The 21,874-nt window shown below is 45.5% G+C and overlaps 1 long non-coding RNA gene across 1 annotated transcript in view; it reads left to right on the forward strand.

Annotated features, from left to right (window-relative positions):
- LOC119390420 (uncharacterized) overlaps window positions 1-18,540 on the forward strand; it is a 44,378-nt gene extending 25,838 nt beyond the window's left edge. Inside the window, exon 3 of the long non-coding RNA XR_005183313.1 lies at window positions 18,177-18,540. This is a non-coding gene — a long non-coding RNA (uncharacterized LOC119390420). The remainder of the gene's footprint in view (window positions 1-18,176) is intronic.
- Window positions 18,541-21,874: the final 3,334 nt, after the last annotated feature.

The raw sequence follows: 21,874 nt of genomic DNA on the forward strand, positions 1-21,874 counted from the left end.
GGCTAGCGGCTAACTCCTTTAGCATCCGGCTTGGCGTAAGTCAACAAAACTGGCGTAAGAAGACGCTGCCGCTGCAGCGAGCGAATATGTACTCGTATATAAGTGGTTATTTATTAGAGGAGAGAGATGAGAAAAGGCGCTTGGTTCTGCCTCCCTTAATTGGTACACGGCTAAGCGCCGTGTTCCAATTAAGGCAGTAAGGTGAGGGGGAATAAAGGGGATCATTCGTCCTGCCCATCGCTGCTACGCAAACTGAGTGGTGAGAACTCAGCACGCATTGTCACGTGGTCGTGACGTCGACGAAGGCAGCAGTCAGCACGTCGAGATGAAACTCTTTATTAGGCCGAACTTGTGGCCGAGAAACTGAAAGCTACAGCAATACACTGATAGCGGCGAACAGAGCGTCGACCGTCGATCAATTGACAAGCGGTCAAGCGCGTCTTCTTTTTTACAGGCGCTATCGAACTTTCCAGCGATATCGCTGGTGGCTGCGTTATCTCTCGACAAAGCTAGAACATTCGCATGCGGCGCGCAATCTTAACAAAACGATCTGCTACAATCGGGAAGTTTCTCGAACACTGCTTCGCGGACAGCGTCGAGCGTTGGTAACCGTCCTTGCTGGTCAAACCCGAATACATCAAAATAAAGGAACAAGTGGGCGTGGCAGTATAATGGCATCAGCCGCCTGCTGATCCCTGTCAAGATAGGGCGCGCGCACCTGCAACCGGCTGCTTAAAGTACGCAGTTCCTGCAAAGGCCACGCTGAACACCCTCCTTCCCCCCCTCCCCTCCTTGGATGTTTCACGCAACGAAAGGCGGCCAGCGCGTTCCTCACTGCTTGAGCCGCGATCGACTGTTGCCCTCGCACGCTTTCACTCGCGCACAGAACATACGATCCTCGAGGTATACAGAACCTCACGGCGATGCCGACGCCGACGGCAAAAATGCGCTACTGCAATAAAAAAAACAGTTTCGGAGATTCCTACAAATCTCGGAAACATTTAAAGAGAGTTATAAATAGAGACCGGATTTCAGGCAAATGCCTATTTTGTTCCTTGCGCTCCTAATGCGCCATTTTGATATATGAGCACGAATTAGAGGCTGAGGGCTTTTATAGTGTTTTCATACGTTCAACAGCTGCTGCCTGTGTACCACCTTAACAATAAGCATCTTTTTCCTCTCATAAATAGAGGTCGCGCACGTCTTCCTTTGAACTTATTTGCATCTATGTACAAATTTACTGTGCCTGTATTTACGATATTGGAGGCCTAAAAAGTTGTTTTGCCTGCCTATTTTTGGCGCCTAAAAAGCGCTTTTTTAGTGCCTAAAAATCCGGCCTCTAGTTATAAATGTGGCAAGTCAGGGCTCACCAAACCGAGTTACAGGTACTCTTTTTTTATATGGTGTAGTCCTGCGAAAACGACTTATAGAATGCGTTACTCATTAGGCGTTGTTCATAGCCTGCAGGTTACTAACTTTTCAAGTTCACACTCTTAAGCCAACTTTCGCGGGCTGTCTTTGTGCCAGGACAGGTTCAAACGTAAATGGCAGGCATCACGCAAGGTAAGTGCAAACGCTCAAGCATTACATGCACCCAAAATGGATCCCACGTTGTCATCACACTAAATATCTAAGCAACCTTAAGCTAGTTCAGCCTGTTGAGGCGCACTACAGAGGAAGTGTAAACCTTCATTGCACGTCTTCACCGTGAGCACCATCTTGCTTACGCTTCCCTTCTAGAAAACCCGAATCTCGCTGCTTTCCTGTGAAGAATGCGGCGTCACGCTGTTAACGCGCATGTCATTTCTGACCAGGATGTAACAAGGAAAGATGTGTTACGAGTGTCTTCTGAACATAAGACATGGCTCACAGGATGTAATATTTTCTAAGTGTGCAATTCTTCAGAACTTGAATTGCATTGATCTTACGAATAGGAAAGGTGGTAAAAGTGGGCAAAAGGAACGTCAAGAAGTTTTCACCTGATGAGGGAGAAATGGTTTATTGCTAACACCTATTCCTGCACGTGGGAGGACTGGATTCCAAGAGACAGCAAACGCGTGAGGGGGAGACAGAAAATTAGGTGGGTAGATGAGATTAGGAAGTTTGTAGGTATAACGTGGCAGCAGAAAGCACAGGACCGGGTTGATTGGCGGAACATGGGAGAGGCCTTTGCCCTGCAGTGGGCGTAGACGGGCTGATGATGATGATTATGATTCCTGCACGTCCGACGCATAGCAAGGCGTAGCGTGTCGCTCAATGACGGAAGGGTAGCGTGGTATGCCCCACGCCCGTAGCCAGGATTTTTTTTTTTTTCGGTAAAACACCCCCCCCCCCCTTCCATCAAAATTCCCGGGGAGGGGGCAGCCCCCCTCGCCCCTGTCTACGGGCCTGGTATGCGCCCAACATTGAGATCTGTGCCACGAGTACAGTTAGTAGCATATGACGTAAATCCCACAGTTATTCAATCACTCCGGTTGCGAAATTCCTTCGCAGAGCCCGGACATGCTCATGGACAAACTTGCGGAGGTTGGCGAACCAACGCACCACCTGGAAGCAATGAAAGAAAACACACTGCGTCGCCACGATCGCTGATGTCTTCGCTGCCATTGCGCGAATCGCCGCGGCAAGAATTAGGAGAAGTATTCCCACGAAAGGTCGAAGAGTTACATGGCCGCAGCATCATCTGCAAAATATAAGCCGAAAACGCAAACACACCGCTCACTCCATCAACGAGGCACCGCTCGTTGTTTGTGAACACAACACACAAAAGTATCATTTATTAGTTTATCTTTTCGCCGACAAGTGACGCGACAATCAGCAGGCGTCCGCGATTTCTGCCAAATGGCGTTTGCTGATTTCGATATATGGAGCCTTCGGGGCTTTTAGCAACTCGCATCATTGAATAAGTCTGGTCGATCCTGGGACTGACTTCTCCCGCGTGTGAGGAAAGGAGCAGAAAAGTTAGTCTTGTGTCTCCCTGCAGGGCAACAGGCAAGTGGCCAGCCAAATCTCGTGCGTTATACCTTACAGAGTATATCGAACCAAAAGACATGTTTGCGTGACGATGGAAATTCGACAGTGGTTGAACGAGAGATATCGCAAAGGTTAACGTTTCTACGAGAGGCCTCTTCCGTGCCAGGACAGCAACCCTATTGCCCTGACAGAAACGAGTCTTCCTGTCGTAGTGTTCGTTCCGGCGGCACCCTTTTTGTTTGACGACGCTTCCAAAGCATCTAAGCTTCCATCAGTCTCCCCTTGATTCTTCACGTGTTGAAGACATAGATTCCAAAGTATCTTCAGAAGCGCTAACTTCCTTCAGAAAATTTCGGAACTCACTGTAAGATTTATTCTCCTGCTCCTTTGGAACCTTAAGTAGAGCTCACTTATTCAGAAAACCTTTTTTGCTTTACATAGCCCGAATATCCCGAAGCCCGAAGTCGGCTATTAAGCCCGAAGTCGAGGGCAGCTGGAAAGACAACGTCAAGCTCGTGTACTATCGATAACCACATTTTTTTCTGTATTTCCAAGACTCCGCTAACCGCGACACTAAATGAGAGGAAGGTGGAACTGACCAATCCAGCTCAGCTAAACCTTCCCCTTTAACGTAACCTTAAAACAACGGAAGACGATCGCGTGGCGTTGTTGAAATCGTAAGCTACTAAAGCCGATCACCTGTACAGGTAATAGCAATAACTATCGGGGTTTACGTCCAAAAACCACGACATGATTCTGAGTGACGCCGTAGTGGGGGGGGGGGGGGGTTCCGGAAATTTCGACCACCTGGAGTTATTCAACGTGCACCTAAGTCTAAGCACACGGGCCCCTATAGCATTTCGCTTCCATCGAAATGCGGCCGCCGCGGCCGGGTTTCGACCGGCGACCTGCGGATTAGCATTCGAGTGCCATAACTACTAGACCACCACGGCGGGTACCCGTACGGGTATTGCGGAAGAGCCTGCGTGGCTTTCTGTCGGAAATTTCTATTTCCGTGAAGCGCGTGTTTTTTGTCAGTATATCTGCGCGCATAGGATGATTGGTTGCCCTGTTTGCGACCCTTTTGCTCGGCTGCGTACAAGCTCGCAGACGTAAGTCGATTTTGAGAAAAAACGGTTCGAACGTAACTGCGACATCGAAAGCAGGGGAACCTGCGCAGACCGCGAATGTGAGGAACGAATTTATCGTTTAAAGGCCGATATAGCTACAACGAAGCCAGAAAGAAGAACTATAAAAACACCGTCAGAGACTATATGACGCATCGTACCGTCTAGAACGAGCGTAAGCTCAGACACCATAACAATACACCAGGCTTCATTGTTGTTGACGTACATGCACCTTCTACCAGCGTTTACGTGGCCTGCGCGCGCGCGAAAGTCAATAAGCATATTTTCCAAAGTGTTCTTTCATGATCTTTTTCTCATCTAGCTTATAATATCCTTAACTGAAAGCTGGCCCTTCCCGGGAATAGCCGTGCAGGGCATATTTTTCCCTTGCTTCTTTCATTTGCGTCGTTATCGTGTTTCTTACAGAAAAGCAAATGCGGCGGTTTGTTTATGTCCGTTGATCGTTCGATAATAAGCGTTCTTCTCTTCGACCTAAAGAAAGAAAGAATCACGATGCTATTCGCAAAATAATAATAATAATAATAATAATAATAATAATAATAATAATAATAATAATAATAATAATAATAATAATAATAATAATAATGCACCATGCTGTTCGTAAAGGGGGAAAGTTGAACTGGGGCATCTTATCTTTCACTAGATAATTTAATTCGCGGACTGTATAGTCAGACATTTCAACCGTCATCACAATTTTTTAGCGTTGCCTATTCGCGAAAGCAGCGCGCCCGCAATTTCCGCGATTAACTCTGCCAATTAATTTCTGCCAGAAATAACTTTACGTTTTGCAGAAATGGCACTTATTTCTAGAAGCGCATGAACATTTATGTGGCCCGCTGTGGCAACAGTTGAGTGTCCAATTCGTATCCATTGGGAGCGTTTATCTTGTCGTGCCCGAAGTTGTTCCATCTTTAAATGATTTAGTTAGCCCTACACCCATGCAGAAAAGCAGCATACGTTACTAACAAGAAAACCTAAATAGGCAGCCTTAATATTTTTTTTCGTTGAGAATACGTAGACTCTTGTCATTTTTTTTTTCAAAAACGTTGGGTACAGGTCGTTTGATGCTGTGACATTTAATATCATAATAGGTCAGTTTTTTATGCAGAAGCAGCGGTGAAGATGGTGTGTTCATAATTGTGGCATATAAGAACGGTCAGAGCATTTGCATTTCTACGTTGGTTTTCCAAGCATTGAGAAATGCCCTTAAGATAGAAAGACAGTGCGAACAGAAATGAAGGAAAAACCAGCGCAAACTTGTCTTTAGGCGCAGTAATTCTTATATCCATTTATTCTATAACCGTGCCCTTTATACAACGGCATTAACTCGAATTGCACGACGCACAGTTCAATATGTTAACTACGCACTCATTTAGCATCCTGTCTTTCTTGAAAATCGCGATGTTATTTCCGACACCGCTGGACTAGTGGCGGAACACTCGCATTACATGCTTAGTGCGAAAAATGTTGTTTACTGAAGTAATGTTCTTTCCCAGTTTCGTGCGGTTATCCATATTGCTTTTCTTAGCGCAAAAAACGACACCACAAGAAAGAAGACGGAACGCTGTGTTCCGTCTTCTGGTGCCGTTTTTTGCGCTAAAAAAAAGCAATATGGATTCTCACCAACTAGCCCGCCAACGCATTCGTGTGGTTATGTTTGGCCACTTTTCAAGATGATGATGGTAAAGCTTCTTTACTTATGAAGTCCAGCGAAGTTTACTCGGGGCAGGCCTCAGCCCCTGCCTTGGCATCGGTCTCGAGCCCTTGGGCTCGGGCGGCTTTCTCGGCTCGCTGGACAGCCCTTAGTTGTTCTAATGCGGAGTTGAGCAGAGCCACCTCCCAGCGCGCCCTGCGGTTCGAGACTGCATCCTCGTAGTTTCTGTGTGCTTTGTCGTCTAAGCTCGAGCACTCCCCTAGTGTGTGGCCCAGTGTTTGCCCTTGCATCGCACGCATTACATTTGTCTGTCAAGTAGAGATTACGGTAACAGAGAAGAAAGATAACTGTAAGCTCTTAAACACTAAAAATTTCTTTCTCTTCAAAAGTGGCTGCCAACACTTTTCAAGAGAAATAACTTTTTTATTATTTAAGAGCTTACAAGGCTGATGTACAGCCGAAAGTTCAGAAAATGACTATTAATGCCTCTGATGCCTCATCAAACGAGAAAAGAGACCGGCGGCGTCGGCGTCGAAATATCATCATCACGTTGTGACGTCACCGTATGACGTCACAGATGGCCAATATTTCTCACGCTGTTTTATCTTACTATGACGTCACATAACGCGACGTCGCATGATGTCATCATCACATGACACCGACACTTGTTCAAAGGTGCAAAGCTGCACAGTTGCTTTTCAGCAACTGTGAAGTTCGTGCGCATGCGCGAACTAGCGCGAGCTATAGCTAATGTAATGTACTGTAAATAATTATTGTAATGTACTGTGCTTGAGCGTTAGATCGTGCCTTGAGATGATTAATTAACAGGTCCGTTTTAGATACGAAGTCATTAGTGGAGCTACTCTAGGATGAATTGTTGAGCCCGCTTTCTCCTTACTGTTTCGAAATAACTGTTTTTTGTTAATTTATTCTTATTTCTCGAATACCTAACAATGTTTGAGACTTTCGCGTTCCAGATTTGTCGGCTGCATTGATCAGAAGAATACGTTTTCATTTCACTTTCAAGACGATGGACTGACAACCTTCGTGGTTTTCAATCCTGAAAAAAAAAAGGCTGTTGTAGTTTGTTGCACGCAGAAAACATGTGAAGTGAAATTTCTTGCTCTGTCATATATATTCTATCAAAACCCGCCACGTTGGTCAATTAGTTATGGTGCTCGACTGCTGACTCGAAGGTCGCGGGATCGAATCGCGGCCGCGACGGCCGCATTTTCGGTGGAGGCTAAAATGCTTCAGGCCCGTGTACTTAGAACTTTATGGGGTCGAAATTTGTGTGCGATCGACGATGAGACCCATTATTGTCATGTTCTCTGCTGTCATCGGCTACGTGTGCGATAACTGCGCTCTTCGTCGGTTCTGTTTCCGTCATCTTTATAGGGGCTGTTGGCCGCGGAAACTATTAAGCTGCGCAAATTACTAAGCGCGTCATTTGCTGCACGCCTGGAAGCGGTTATGAACTCTCCCAACGATAGACCTTTAAACTTTTGCAGTAAGGTCAATCGTTCGAGTCTTCCAATTACAAAGTTCCATTAATAAAATTTGCATTCCGCGTTGTTTATTTACAGGCGCGAGACATTTTAATAGGTATGTGCCTCTGTGACAAAGAGATTGTCGAGAAAATCACGTTGCTATCACCTCTTTCCTACCTGCGAGGAATACTTGAGCGGGTGTCCTGAGCGCCTGAGCAACACTGTCTTTGAAAATCTCAAAGCTATACTCAAAGCGGCACTCTTGCGCTTTTTGAAGACGGCGGGCTTGTGCGAACGCCTCTGACTTGTGGGGCAGTCCCGCATGCTGCAGTGAATTCACTGCCTCTCTCCTTTTTTCTCTCTTCTTCTCTATCCTCCTCTCTCTCTCTCTCATCTTTCTATTCCCCTTCCCCCCGTGTAGGGTAGCCAACCGGAAGTCATTCTAGATAACCTCCCTACCTTCTCCCTTTCCCTTTTCTTCCTTCCTCAGAGCGGCAATGGGCTCTTCGCAGGAAGGGCTCCAATTGTCCCACTTCACCCAACCGCCTGCCTCCATAAAATAAAGTTAGCCTATTTTCTTTCATTATTGACTTTATTCATGTCTGCAGTCATGTTAGTATGTCTGCTGCCGCAGAAAAAAACATGGTTGATCCCTCTCTCATAGGAATCGGTATAACACGAAAGTAAAACGTGTCTTCACAGACGTAGTTGAGCGTTTGTTGTGCATTGTTTCGCCCCGAGGGCGAAGGAATGAATGCTATATAGCAACAAGTTGTAATGTCAAGCGAAGAACGGCAAGCAGTTCGAAACTTCCAACGCGTTGCTCAAGCAGAAAGGACGCACGGAACGAACATACACAGGATGAGCGCGAACAACTGTCACAGCTCGACAGTTAAAGCTCGCTGGTCAAATACAAAGGAGGACGCACGAAACGAACGCACAAGTATACACAGGATGAGCGCGAACTGTCACAGTTGTAACTTATTTGTTTGTGAGCAGCGCGCTCCTTTCGCAAAAGCGGCCGCTGCAGTGAGCGAAATGACCTTCGTGCTCTCTGTAACTAATTGAACGCAAACTTGCGGTGAGAGCGCAAGACGTACAAGATAAGCGCGCGCGCAGGAGCGACCACGCCCTGTAGAGACACGCGCTCATCTCAACGCGCGGGGCGACGACATTTAAAGCGCGCTCTTCGAGCCCTTCGCGGCATCTCGCTAGTGATAACGAAAACACGCTGATGTGCCCTGATCTCTGAGTACCGCCACTGGCAAATGGTGTATATAAATAGCACGCCGTTAGTATGATGAAGAACGTGCCGTTTGTGGCGGAGTCGTTTCGCGCTGCGCGCTGGAAATCGAGAGGTCGCAAGTTCGATTCTAGGTGACGGAACTTTTTCTTGTTTTTTTGCCATATGTTAGTCTCTATATTTTACAACGTCATATCCGTGACGGAAATGCGTCAGTGGAGCCGTGGTGGACCCCGGCATAAAACACTTTCATGTTAAAACAAGCAGTTTTGAAGGCAGCGTGCAAGTACTGCATTTCCCTTACTTTTTCGTGTTTTCGGACACATTGCTTGAAACACCCTGTAAAGAAAGGGAGCGCATCCTAGAAAGAGCATGACACGAGCGCTGTACGACCAACAAATTTTATTTGCTGAGAAACCCTTACACTCGTCTTTGCCCGTGCTCAAAACAGAACCCCGAGAACAGTCCCTTGTTTAAGTACAGTTATTACAGTTGAAAACCGCAATAACGAAATCGGCGGGGAAAGCACAAAATTTCGCTCTTGCAGGAATTTCGTTGGCACGAGAATGCGGCGAATTCTTCGGCGATGTCCATTTTTTTCCTGCCCTTTTCCACCTCACTGATGATTGCAGCCTTATCTTCCAGCGTGATGAACTTCCGCTTTTTCGTTGGAGGCGGCATCTTCGCAGGCAGCGAAATCGGACGAAGCAATCGCAACATACAGTTCACGTTGCACCAAGCGACCAAGCAAACGCTCCACAAATGGCTCCACACACGCGGCCATGTGCGCGCAAAGCTGACAAAGCCAAGCACAGAGCCAAGCGAACGAACGAAACTCCATGAGGAATGTGGATTTGGCTACGTAGTCCGCGATAACGAGCAGATGATTCGGCAAGCCATCATCATCATCATCGTCGCCAGCTTTACGTCTTTTTTGTAAACAATGATGGCGGCTGCTTCTCAAGTGCGCTGTAGCGATAGTTTTGCACAATTTAAGTGTAGCACGAATGCATTTCAGCAGTTTTCGAATGTAGTTAATGTTGCGAGAGTAGATTATTTGCGCACTCGTGTTTCAAAAATTTCGTTAATGAGGGACTGCGGTACGAATATCTTTCGTAGTCGCGAGTTAAGAAATGCATTGACTCCTATGGGCGTTCGCCGGTGTTCCGAAAATATTTCGTTGCGGGGAGAATTTCGTTCCCTTGGGATTTCGTTATCGCGGGTTTCGACTGTATAACAATAAAGCAGATCCCCCCCCCTCCGCGATCTTTAAAGAAAAGCGCCCATCGTTCTGATCCCTGCCAGGCCTGCTCGAAGGAAAGCACGAGTCGGCTGTGAGCCATTTAAGACTATCAGCGTCCCAAGTGCTATTAAAGAGCCTCCATAAGAAAGAACGTGGACTTGTCGAAGCATTTTACATCGAGAAGAAGAGCGTATTCAGTGACGCACGGGTGGTTTGACGCGGTAGTGCAATGTGCTTTCCAGCATTTGCCTGTGGGCACGTGACGTCAATCGGCGTTCCTTTTGAGCATGGGTCAAGACACAAAGACGCATAGACGCTGTTCTTTAAGTAAAACTAGCTGACAGTACAGCACTCGTTAGAGTTGTTAATAACTGCTATGGTTTTACGTGCCAAAACCACGATATGATTATGAGGCAAGCCGTAGAGAGGGACTCCGGATTGATTTCTACGACCTTGGTTTCTTTAACGTCCACCCAAAATCTAAGCGCACAGGCCTCTAGCATTTTCGCCTCCATCGAAAATGCCGCCACCGCGGCCGGGATTCGATCCCGCGACCTGTGTATCAGCAGTCAAGCACCATAACCACTACACAGCCGTGGCGGGTGGACGCTATAGGCGTTAGCTGCTAACCTTACTTCGTATAACATTCCAATTTGTTGCTGTCGTAGTTTTGCCCTTACGGCAGGATTGTGGCTTTTTAATATCATATTAGCGCTAGCCTTCGCTGATATGTCCAGCACTGACTGCAATTTCATTTGTGAGCAATTGTAGCGTAAGAGGTCGTTGTGAGTATGGGCGGGTCCGGAATCTCTTATTCCCGCACATTCATTTAAAAACAAGCTACACTTAAAAATGCACCGAAGAGAAAAACGATTTCACTTCGCATTCCGCAATACAACAAAAAAAATCTTTTCTAGAGGAGGTGCTTGGTAAGCAATAAAAAATACGCAAAGCGCAAAGACCAGCGGGCAATGCTGCTAGGATGTTCCCACAGAATTATTTGGTTGGAGCTATAGTTGGCAGTGAGTCATGTACGAAGAATTTCGCGGCGCGAACTGCCCGATGATAGATAAATAACACAGACAACAGCATGCACGCCGAGCTTCCAGAGTGAAATTCTCGCTATTGTTATAGTTATGTTCTTATCTTTCTATAAACACCAGAGAACAAAACGACAACAGCCCCTCCTGTTCGTCTTCTTCGTCATTGCATAGTTTGCTCCGAGAATTTCTTAGAATATGAAGTTCACGCTACAGCTCGATGTGATGTCGTAGAATCTGACATAAGCTAGGGCCTATGTGATTATTTATTGGTAAAATTGTTATACAAGTATATTGTACGGGAGCCAGAGACCCAATGTAACGAGTTTCTGAAAGTTTTGTGGAGCCAACGCGAACAAAATGCGAAAAAAAAAACAACAAATAGATAACTGTAAGTCTGTGACGTCACACCGGTCTACGGACGTTGGGGTTTTCGAGCAAAATTTAAGAAGCGATACTTTTGCAGGGATAACCAGCGTAAAAGACTTTACTAAAAGAAAGAAAACGAACACACACAAACAGCAGTATACCATACCAACTGAAGCTTTTTATTCAGGAAACGAGCTTTAAAAGGACAATTCCGGGGTTTACCGTGCCACAACCAATATAAAACTATGGGTCACGCCACGTTGGGGAACTCAAGATTAATTTCCATCATTAAGTGGTGTTTTTTTTTCGTGAACTTAAATGTAGCTACACAAAGTGCCCATCGAAATCCGGTCACCGTGTCGGGGAATCGAACCCGCGTTCTCGCGCTTGTCAGCGTAACGCCATTGTCGCTAAGCTACCATGGCAGGTCGCAAACGCCGAGTGTACAATTTCACCCACCACCAATGTCGGGAAGTTGAGGGTAAACCACCCCTCACCCCCCACATCTTTCAATTTTGCATGTCTATATATACACGCACATATACAAATGCACATGCAAACATACATAAGGGTTGCTTGAAGTTCCCCTCCGACCCTTCTCTCAGGAAAAAAATTCTGGCTACGCCACTGCCCGCCACTATATGGCTGCATTTGACTCCATATATGGGCCAGCCGTGCCATCTATGACTGTATTTGGCGCCATATATGGGCCGACCGCACCATATATGGCCCTATTTACATCCATATATGGCAAAGAGCGGTCACATATGCACACATGTAGGTATACTCATATATAGCCGCACATAATTTATATCAGTGCCATATATGACATTAACCGAACAGCACTGGCATAAAACCACTACGATCGAAAAGAAACACCAATATCTGTACAAATGAATGCACGTGGCCAGTCATAAGCTTTCACTGTTGTAGACACACTACCTTACGAAGAGCGAGAACAAGTCCGGTAAGCAAATTTGCACGGCATCTTTAAAAGAAGGCCGCGTACACGCGCTTCCATGAAATCAACCGCGATAAAGACTAATGATTAAGGTGAAAAATGAACTGTCTATTTTTGAGAAGCATAGAGACGACATGCTCGAACAAATTCTACGCGAAACGTGTCATCGCGGAGGAGAATGGCGAAAGAATAGAAGCCACAATGAAAATGTCAACGCTCTGTCTTACAGAAGTTTACGGGCCTTAGGCGATTTACAAATATTGCCTACACCTGTGAAAGCATGACTCAGGCTCGACTACCACAAGACCTTCCAAAAACACCAGCTTGTCTTTTGAGAGAATGATAGATGGTTCACTGACAGAAATGTCACTAGTTCTGTTCATGAAAAATTCATGTAATATTTCTCTTTCCAATGTGTTATTTGCAGTTTTTAGAAAGCTGCTTCCCTGAAAATCCGGTTTGTCACCACATCTAAGGCAATGGTCGCGTAAGTGCTTTACAAACTTTTCACGCGCATTTAACATGCACTCGCGTAGCCCGCCCTTGAAACATCGGCCCATTTGACCGGTATATTTCCGTCCACAGCTGAACTTATACCTTTATAACCGCTCCTAAACATTGCAGCAGATCCCAGGCATTGTGGGAATCGATTTCACGCGATACAGTCAGCGAGTAGCCGCTTATGCCGGTCTTTGAGCCAAGTGTTACAAGATGGATCGACGTCTGTGTAATTTGAGTAGTTGTGTGCATATTGTGGACTTACCATGCACGTTGACTACACTGCTTCCATAGGCGAGCGCGGGGGGGAGCCCCCCCCCCCCCCCCTAGTCAACTAAGAGGGAGACGGGGGCGCAATGTCTGCCCCATACATTGAGTTAATAGGGAGAGGGGGCGCTGCGATGAACCTTCGCCCGCCTTCGCCTCCCCCCCCCCCCTGAAGGGGAACCCTGCGCACGGCTATGACTGCTTCTAAAGGGTAACTCACTGTCAGACGTAACACCGGCCCTCAGTTTACAGCCCAGACGCCACCTTTATCGAAACTTTTGCTTTTTGCTTTATTCATCAGTTATGAGCTCCCTTCTTTCTGAACCGATAAGCTTATCAGAGTTGAACAATTTTATCGCGAATGATGGTAAGCCGTTCTTGAACTGTATTCACTTCAACCTTCAATCGGGCCGTGATAAGCGTGAAGAACTTGACTGTTTTTTGGCGATTCTCCAGGGCTATTTAATGTAGTTATGTTCGCTGAGACGTGGTTTGTTTCGGTACATGACGTCTACACTCTTCCCATGTAAAGTCGTATTATATGAATCGATCCGAAAAGCTTGGTGGTGGTGTGTCTATGCTGCTGTCAAATGACTTGGACTCGGAAATACTTTCAGGTTTTTGTATTGTAACTCCCAATTATGAAGTGCTCACAGTGAAGTCTCGTGCACAAGTATTCTGTGTATGCTATCGCCCTCCCGCCAGTGGTTGCTCTCTATTTTTTTTTTCGTTCTTAGAATCGTTCCTTGAGTTTGTTAACGTGAACCGATACCATTTGATTTTAGGGGGAGATTTCAACATAAACATGTTGGATGTAAATAGTACAACACGGCAATTCATGCCTCTTTTGAATACTCATTCATTAGAGAATGTTACAATGACACCTCTAAGGTTTACAAATACCTTGACGACTATCATAGGCCTGTACATAACTAATTTAGAACAACGGTTTATACGCTCTGGCGCTATTATTCGGGCCATCAGTGATCATTTGCCCATATTTGTTTCTACAAGTCATACCGTGAACCTATCTACGCGCCCCCCCACCACCACTTTTTTATAGATCTATCAATGCCGAAACACTGTCTCTCTTTAAAGCAAAGCTACTACAAACAAACTTGAGTGTCGTGCTAGCAGAATGTAATCCAGACACCGCATATGAGGCATTTCTAGGTATATTTCTTAAAGCCTACCATTATTCATTCCCCTTAAAAACGTGCAGACGTGCCAAAAAATGCAGGAAACCTTGGATGACAAAAGAATTACTCAACCAAATCAAAAAACGAGACCGATTATATAAGGCATTCATCAAAAGTAAAAACCCTGAGGCTCTTAAAGCGTTTAAGGAGTTTAGAAACTCTGTTACAAAGCAGCTACGAAGGGTTAAAAATGAATACCTACTACACCAATTTAATATGACTGCGGGACGGTCAGCTAAGATATGGAAGAGTCTAAATACAATGCTTGGCAAATCACTAGAACAAACAATCAAGATATTGCAGAACGGCGTAGAATTAACAGGTCGTGATTTGGCAAGCAGATTCAATGACTTTTTTCTTTCTCTCGGTCATTCCTTAGATAATGATCCAGACTTTACTTATGCGAATTCTTACACTCAACACACAATATTTCTTACACCGGTGTCTGACAATGAAGTTATCTCGCCTTTTATGGCATTAAGCAACAGTAAAGCCACTGATGTGCCGGGCATTCAAGTACAACCAGTGAAATATGTAATAGACATTCTGGCACCATTTCTAACACACATATTTAACCTAAGTTTGTCATTAGGAATATTTCCACGTGATATGCACACCGCGAAAGTGACAGCGATATTCAAAAAGGGGGTAAAAATGAAATAAGCAACTACAGGCCGATATCCATATTACCAGTATTTTCGAAAGGTTCTGAAAAATTAATTTTAGAGCGCTTGTCATTTTTTGTAAACCGCCATAATCTTATGCATCCTGCGCATTATGGTTTCCGTAAGAAGAAGTCTACTGAGCTTGCCCTGCTTGAACAGAAAGAAATTATATTAGAGAAATTTGAATGTGAAGAAATGGTACTGGGTATATTCTTGCATTTTTCAAAGGCATTCGACTTTGTTAACCATAGCATTTTGTTGAGAAAACTGGAATCTTATGGCATTAGAGGCATAGCACACTCTTTAATTTCGTCATATTTAAAACATAGAAGTCAGTCTGTAATTGTTGCAGGAGAAAGATTAGACGAAAAACCGGTCAGATGTGGTGTTCCCCAGGGAAGTATCCTGGGACCATTTTTATTTTTACTTTATATCAACGAAATTCCGACGATTTATGATACAGCCAAATTCATTATGTACGCAGATGACACCAGTTTATTTTTTTCAGGAAGCTCAGAAATGGACTTCGTTAATAGAGGTAACGAAGCGCTATCGAAAATAAATTACTGAACAACTCAACACCACTTAAAAATTAACATTAGCAAAACTAAGGCAATCTTGTTTCGACCGCGGAACGCGACCGTTCAACTAGCACCTATAATATTAAATAACGCAGAAATTGAGTTCGTACCATCAATAAAAACTTTAGGCCTCTATTTCAATGAACACATGACATGGGATGACCACATAAGCAACCTAATTAGTAAATTATCCAGTAGAAGAGGTGCGATGCGCCGCGTTTCTTTCGAATGCCCTACAAGCATCAATATGCTTCTGTATAACGCTCTTTTCGTACCGGTACTTAATTATGGACTGCTAGTCTGGCGTACTACCACAAAAGAAAACATTGACAAGCTCGCAGTATTACAGAAACGTGTGGTCCGATTAGCATGCAAGGTTTCATACCTCTCACACACCAGTGGTCTCTTTATAAGACACAACATTGCCCCGGTAAAGTACATCTTTAACTATAACCTATGTCGCCAGTATAAATCTAGTTTAATGAAGAAAAAAAATAGCACTCTACAAACTCTAGCAGGATTGCAGGCCACCTTAATAAAGTACAATATACGCAAACCATAGGAATGACAAATTAGGAAATGTCGCACTAATTACGGTAAACAAATGCTTCGGTACACGCTACCAGCACTGTTAAACAGAATTAGTAAAGAGCAGCTTTTTAACATTACAGAAAGCTCATTTAAAGAACTTCGAAGACTGTATACCACAGTATTCTTGCCATGAACTTGCTTTCAAGACGTCGTCCTCTATTTCTTTTCGTTTTCATTGTGTTCTCAAAGGAAGCGTTTTTGAGTTTCTTTATGTTGTCTACGCAAGCGCGCTTCCTTCTTGCATGGAAATGAGCCATGTGCGATATATTATGTGTGCGTTGTAGTTGTTGTTTCTGGCCACCGTTTACGCTGACATACGTGTAGGGTGGCCAGGACACCCTCAAGCTGATTGTTCAGGTTTCTTCCCCTGGTCTCCCGCAACATTATTGTTGTAAATAAATCAATAAATGAAAAATAAAAAAGGGTAACTCACTGTCAGACGTAACGCCGGCACTCAGTTTGCAGCCCAGACGCCACCTTCATCGAAACGAGGTGCAAGAAGCGTTCTTTGGCGTATTCCTGCGGGGACGAGCAACGCTTGTCCAGTCGTAGGAGTACATGTGTTATTGAGCTACATTAAAGTCGCCAACTATAACACGTGCTGTGTTTCTCTTGTTTAATCCAAGCAAAGTGCCTTTCAATGTCTATTTTCGCTGTCCGGGGTTGATATATATTGTGAATCACCTGTGGCGTAAACCCGCATACCATGGGTCGTGAAGTGCTCGTATGCGCTACACGTGGCTGCGGGAAAGGGATTCTTGAGGTACGCAACAGGCATGTTATGTTATCCATGTCATCACACGGCAGTCATGCTCCTCATACGCTCATACCCTCCTATGCCAATTGTGGTATATACCAAGGAGGCGACAATAGATAGATAGATAGATAGATAGATAGATAGATAGATAGATAGATAGATAGATAGATAGATAGATAGATAGATAGATAGATAGATAGATAGATAGATAGATAGATAGATAGATAGATAGATAGATAGATAGATAGATAGATAGATAGATAGATAGATAGATAGATAGATAGATAGATAGATAGATAGATAGATAGATAGATAGATAGATAGATAGATAGATAGATAGATAGATAGATAGATAGATAGATAGATAGATAGATAGATAGATAGATAGATAGATAGATAGATAGATAGATAGATAGATAGATAGATAGATAGATAGATAGATAGATAGATAGATAGATAGATAGATAGATAGATAGATAGATAGATAGATAGATAGATAGATAGATAGATAGATAGATGTAGCCTACATTAAGCGCATTAAATATTATGAATACGTCTTCCTGTGTGCATACAAGATTTTCAGAGAGTTTTTAGGTATTCTGCTCAGCCACCATCTTATTTGGGCAGAATAGTAGCCTGCATCTATTCGATGGCGTCTTGGCAACGCTATTTTGCCGGTTTCATCAGGATTAGAATGAGTCTTAGGATGGCCTCTGGCCGCTTAGCCATTTATGAAATACGCACTTATATAGTGTTTCATTTGCATCATCCTCGTCATCAGCCTGACTGCGTCCACAGCAGGGCAAAAGCCTCTTCTATGTTCCGCCAATCAACCCGGTACTGTGCTTGCTGCAACCACGTTATCCCCGCAAACTTCTTTATCTTATCTGCCCACCTAACCTTATGCCTCCCCGGCAGTTCAAATAGAAGTCTGGGTCAGTTGGTACATAACACTGAATGAATTAACCAGTCAAAAGGACGAAGGTCAAAAGAGAGGAGTGACACGTACAAGTTGTGTGAGCCACTTCTGTACGTTGTCCTTCGTTCATTTGACTGGTTCATTCTTTCAGCGTCCTACCTTCCCATCGCGCGCTTGCCTTCTCTTGGAATCCAATCTGTTACTCCTAATGACCATCGGTTAGCTTGCCTACCACTACATGCCCTACCCACGTCCGCTTCTTGATTTCGACTAAGATGTCCTTAATGTTCCCTGACTCGCTCGGCTCTCTTCTTGTCCGTTAAGGTTACACCTATCGTTTTATTTCCATGGCTCGTTGCGTCGTCCTTGGTGTTTGACCTCCCCGTCCTAGTTGAGTGTTTCACTTTAGTGTCTCTTTAATCTCAACCCCATTGACCAGCTGCCGGTGCAGCTAGCGCTTGGCCGGCCTGGCTGCAAATTTGATGATGGAAAAGCTAACGACAAAACCTCGGCGAGCCAACAATGGCAGCAAGCATGTGATGAGACTTATCGCGGCTATTGTTTCGTTCTCTCCACAGGTACGTTCCCGCAACCTCGGCAAAATAGGGTCACCTGTTACAATTGCTATAAAGTATGGTCTATGCCGCCAACTGGATCGACGTACTGGGTCAGAAGACGACGACGCAACGCGCTACTTCTATTGTTCAATTCAAAACCAAGAGGCAAGTTACGAAAGACGTCATGTGAGCCGAAAAGGTGGCATCACGCGTACAGAAGCGAAACCCATATAAAGGTGACATTGGCAGTTTCTTTTTATTTATTTTTTTGCCCACTGTCCTCCTTTGTCTGCTAGATGAGATTTTTTTTCTTATTCGCTTCTTTTGCTTAGTGCTCGTTTGGCGTCACTGAATCCAACCACTACAAGTATCCAACCACTACAAGCCTGTGAACGCTAGGCGAGCTCCTTCCTCATTATTTTTTCCTCCATGGCAACAGGCCCTCACACCAGCCACCTTTCTGTGCGTTGGGAGCTACCACGAGAATAGCATCTTCAATTTGCCAACTGCCCAGCTCCTGCGTCTGCAGCGGACGCGCGTCATCTACTTAGGACGTGCGTGGTCTGGAACAAAGATATTTCCGGACAATGCTCTCGGAGATTGGAGTTTAAGGATTGACCAACCTGACGACCATGAGCGATGGCTCGCAGACAATGGCTTTCGCAAGTAGCTGCTCTAGTGCCTCTGTGAATGCTTGCGTTGTGCTTCATTTCTTCATGATGCCGCCTCGCAGTCCGGGCGAATAAAACAAAAAAAAAACAAAGAATTATACGCGAGTCGGCGCGCTGTCGGAATCTGCGTGAAGCGAAGTTTTCATGAAGCGCTTAATTTAATGCTGACAATTAATAGCGATATGTACAATTGCGTTGCTTTTGTGGCCCATCCCCACGACGTGATCACGAGCCACGCAGTAGTAAAAGCAGGGGGAAGGGGGAAGGCATCGGATTAAATTTGGCCACCTTGGGTTCTTTAGAACACGCTTAAGCTTGGGTATGCAGGTGTCATTGGATTTAACCCCATCCAAGGCGCGGAGGCAGCGCCATGGAAATGAAACCTCATGCTTAGAGTAAGCATGAGGTTGAGGCTTCGATTCCAAAGGAAATCAGTTTCACCGCAAGGGCGAAGCAATGAATGCGATAGTGACAAACTGAAATGTACTACAAAGTGAGGCTAGTAGCTAACTACAATCTCGTTTAACTCTACGAAACGCTGGTGTAAGGGAATACGGCCGCTCCAGGAAGCGAAGCGGTTTTCGTGCAGTCTGTCGTCTGAATGCGAAGTAGCACAACACGTACAAGAATAGGAGCCGTCTACTGATGGCTGTCGAGATAGCGCGCCCGCCAGCGCTCGTGACCGCGCCCTTATCGAAGTTCGCAGCTGTTGCTCTAGCAACGCACGCCCCCCTTTTCCCACCGGCGCCCCTTCCTTCTCCTTCGCCCGACGAAAGACGGGCGGCGCGTTTCTCCTCTGGCTTGAGGGGCCATCGACGGCAGGCCGCGCACGCAGGGTTATGTTGTCGCATGCGCCCTCCGTGTGAAGGAGATGGCCGGCTAGTTTCATCTCTGCTTCAGCCGCGTTCGTCCCCAGCGCTCGCGCGCTTTTACTCACGCGTAGAACATACGATGCGCGGGGCGATGTTATCGATTTAGACTTTATACGGAACATGACGGCGACGGTGACGGCAATAACCAGCCGAGAACGACCATATAATTGCTATCGCTATAAAATAAAATGCCTGAATGCCTGAACAGTTACCTCTCGTGCGGACCTCTTCTCCTGTGTCCATGTTAGCACGCCTTGCCCTCTTATATGATTTCCCTCCTCTAGTCGCACTTATACAGTTTGCTATGACAATAATTGTAGGAAACACTGTGGTGCAGCCCACTGCTGCCCTGACATGGTTGCCCGCCTAATCACGGACGGACAAGTTTGAGACGTGCGCGTCGCGTTCACCCCTCTCCCGGCCCAGTGTTTCTGCGTCCGCACGCCAGGTCGGGTGTTCTTTCTGGCGCTGCACTCGCATGTTGAAAATTCGATTGCAGGGCGTCTGTACAACGCCTTAATAAAACAATAATGCACGCGTGAAAGCAAGAGCGTTCAGGGGCTTTGCGTACTTTTCACAACGCTGATGGTTTCCTCAATAATTTCCTTCGTGAGGAAACGCGCTTACGCGCTCTGGGTGAGGTTTCGTGTAAGGAAAAAAAAACGCACGCGCACGCTGAGACGCTTGGCGCGCTTGTAGCGTCACGTCGAGTAATGTTTGTTAGCACCTGAAGCTGTAATAATCGATCGAGGTTGCGTAAGCGGAGCATTCCAGAGAGCTAGCGTGGCGTCATGCGCGGTATGGCGGTTGTCTTGCAGCTTGTACCTTTGATAAAGGCAACCTGACCTTTGGCTGAACGTGTCGGCTTTTATACATGTATCATCGCGCATTCTAACTCTATCGCTGGCGCTTGCGCAACTTCCAGAATGTGATAACGATTTTCATGTTGCTCAGCGAATTACAGGGGGTGTCGGCGCTCCATCTTGGGCACATCGGTTTGCGTAATTGGCGAGGCGGTTAGCATTCAAGCCACAGTGTCCCGCCAGCTATTGCAAAAGTATGTCATGTCTTTCATTATCAGCGCGACCAAAATTTTTATTGATATGGGACACCAACTGATCGCAGTTTCCACGTCCTAAACTTCGCACGCTTTCATGGGCCTCCTTACAGTCGCGGAATATTGAGGGATTATTGAAACGAAAGCCTTACATGCCTGATGAAACGCGAAAATTGACCGTCGGAGTCGACGTCCAGCGGCGTCGGCGTCAACACGAGTGATGCAAAAAATCATCATCGCGTGATGACGTAACGTTGTGACATCATCGTGACGTCACATATCGCCATAATTTGTGACGTCATCATACGACATCGTCGCTTGGTCAAATGTAGGCCGATCACGGAGGCAGTGAAAAACCAGGTGAAGTGCAAAATCTTGTCATGCCTCCCATCCTTGAGGCAGTGCAAAACCACTTCAGGTGCAGAAAGGTTTCGAACTGAGCGGGGAGGATCAGTACATCGGCTGAGAAGAAAAAGAAGATGGCTTCCGCGGTCGAGTTGCCTTAGGTGAATGCATAAGGGACACTGAGTTTTTCTATGATCATTTCCGGTGCGGTTCAAGGAGCGGCGAGTTCGGAGCCCGCAGGTGTCGTGACCTGTGAGGCCTCGCATTGGAACACGATCGATCCAGACGACACAACAAAGGCACCCGTCAAACTTCGGGTGACCGAACCATTCTACACACACGATGTCGGTTAGCATATGACGTATGTAAAAGGTCCAATGTAATCTATCCTCAGTGGATATATGTTAGTCTTTTTCGATATTCGTGGAACTTAAATGTGCACAGGAGGTGCTTTTCGGACACCCAACAGAAGATAACGCTCCTGTTGAGGGCGAGAATCTCAAAAACATAGAAAGCTGGTCAGCTGCAACAACTTTTGAAAAAGCTACCTTTGATCATTTTTCTTTTTTTTCTGGCAAGCTAGCGAGATGGTGGGCAAGAACTCTCGATATCTGGCGAATAAGCTCCCGGAGTGCTGTCTTATATGATATGATATTCGCATTGACGATGATAACTGACACCATTCAAAATCTGTAGTACTTTTTTTTATTTTCAGTTTGCATTTGTATTTTGTTTACTCGACAAGCCTGTCTACAGGCAGAATAAGTGTTTAAT

This window comes from Rhipicephalus sanguineus, chromosome 4 (assembly GCF_013339695.2).
Source record: "Rhipicephalus sanguineus isolate Rsan-2018 chromosome 4, BIME_Rsan_1.4, whole genome shotgun sequence".
In the NCBI taxonomy this organism is placed as follows: domain Eukaryota; kingdom Metazoa; phylum Arthropoda; class Arachnida; order Ixodida; family Ixodidae; genus Rhipicephalus; species Rhipicephalus sanguineus.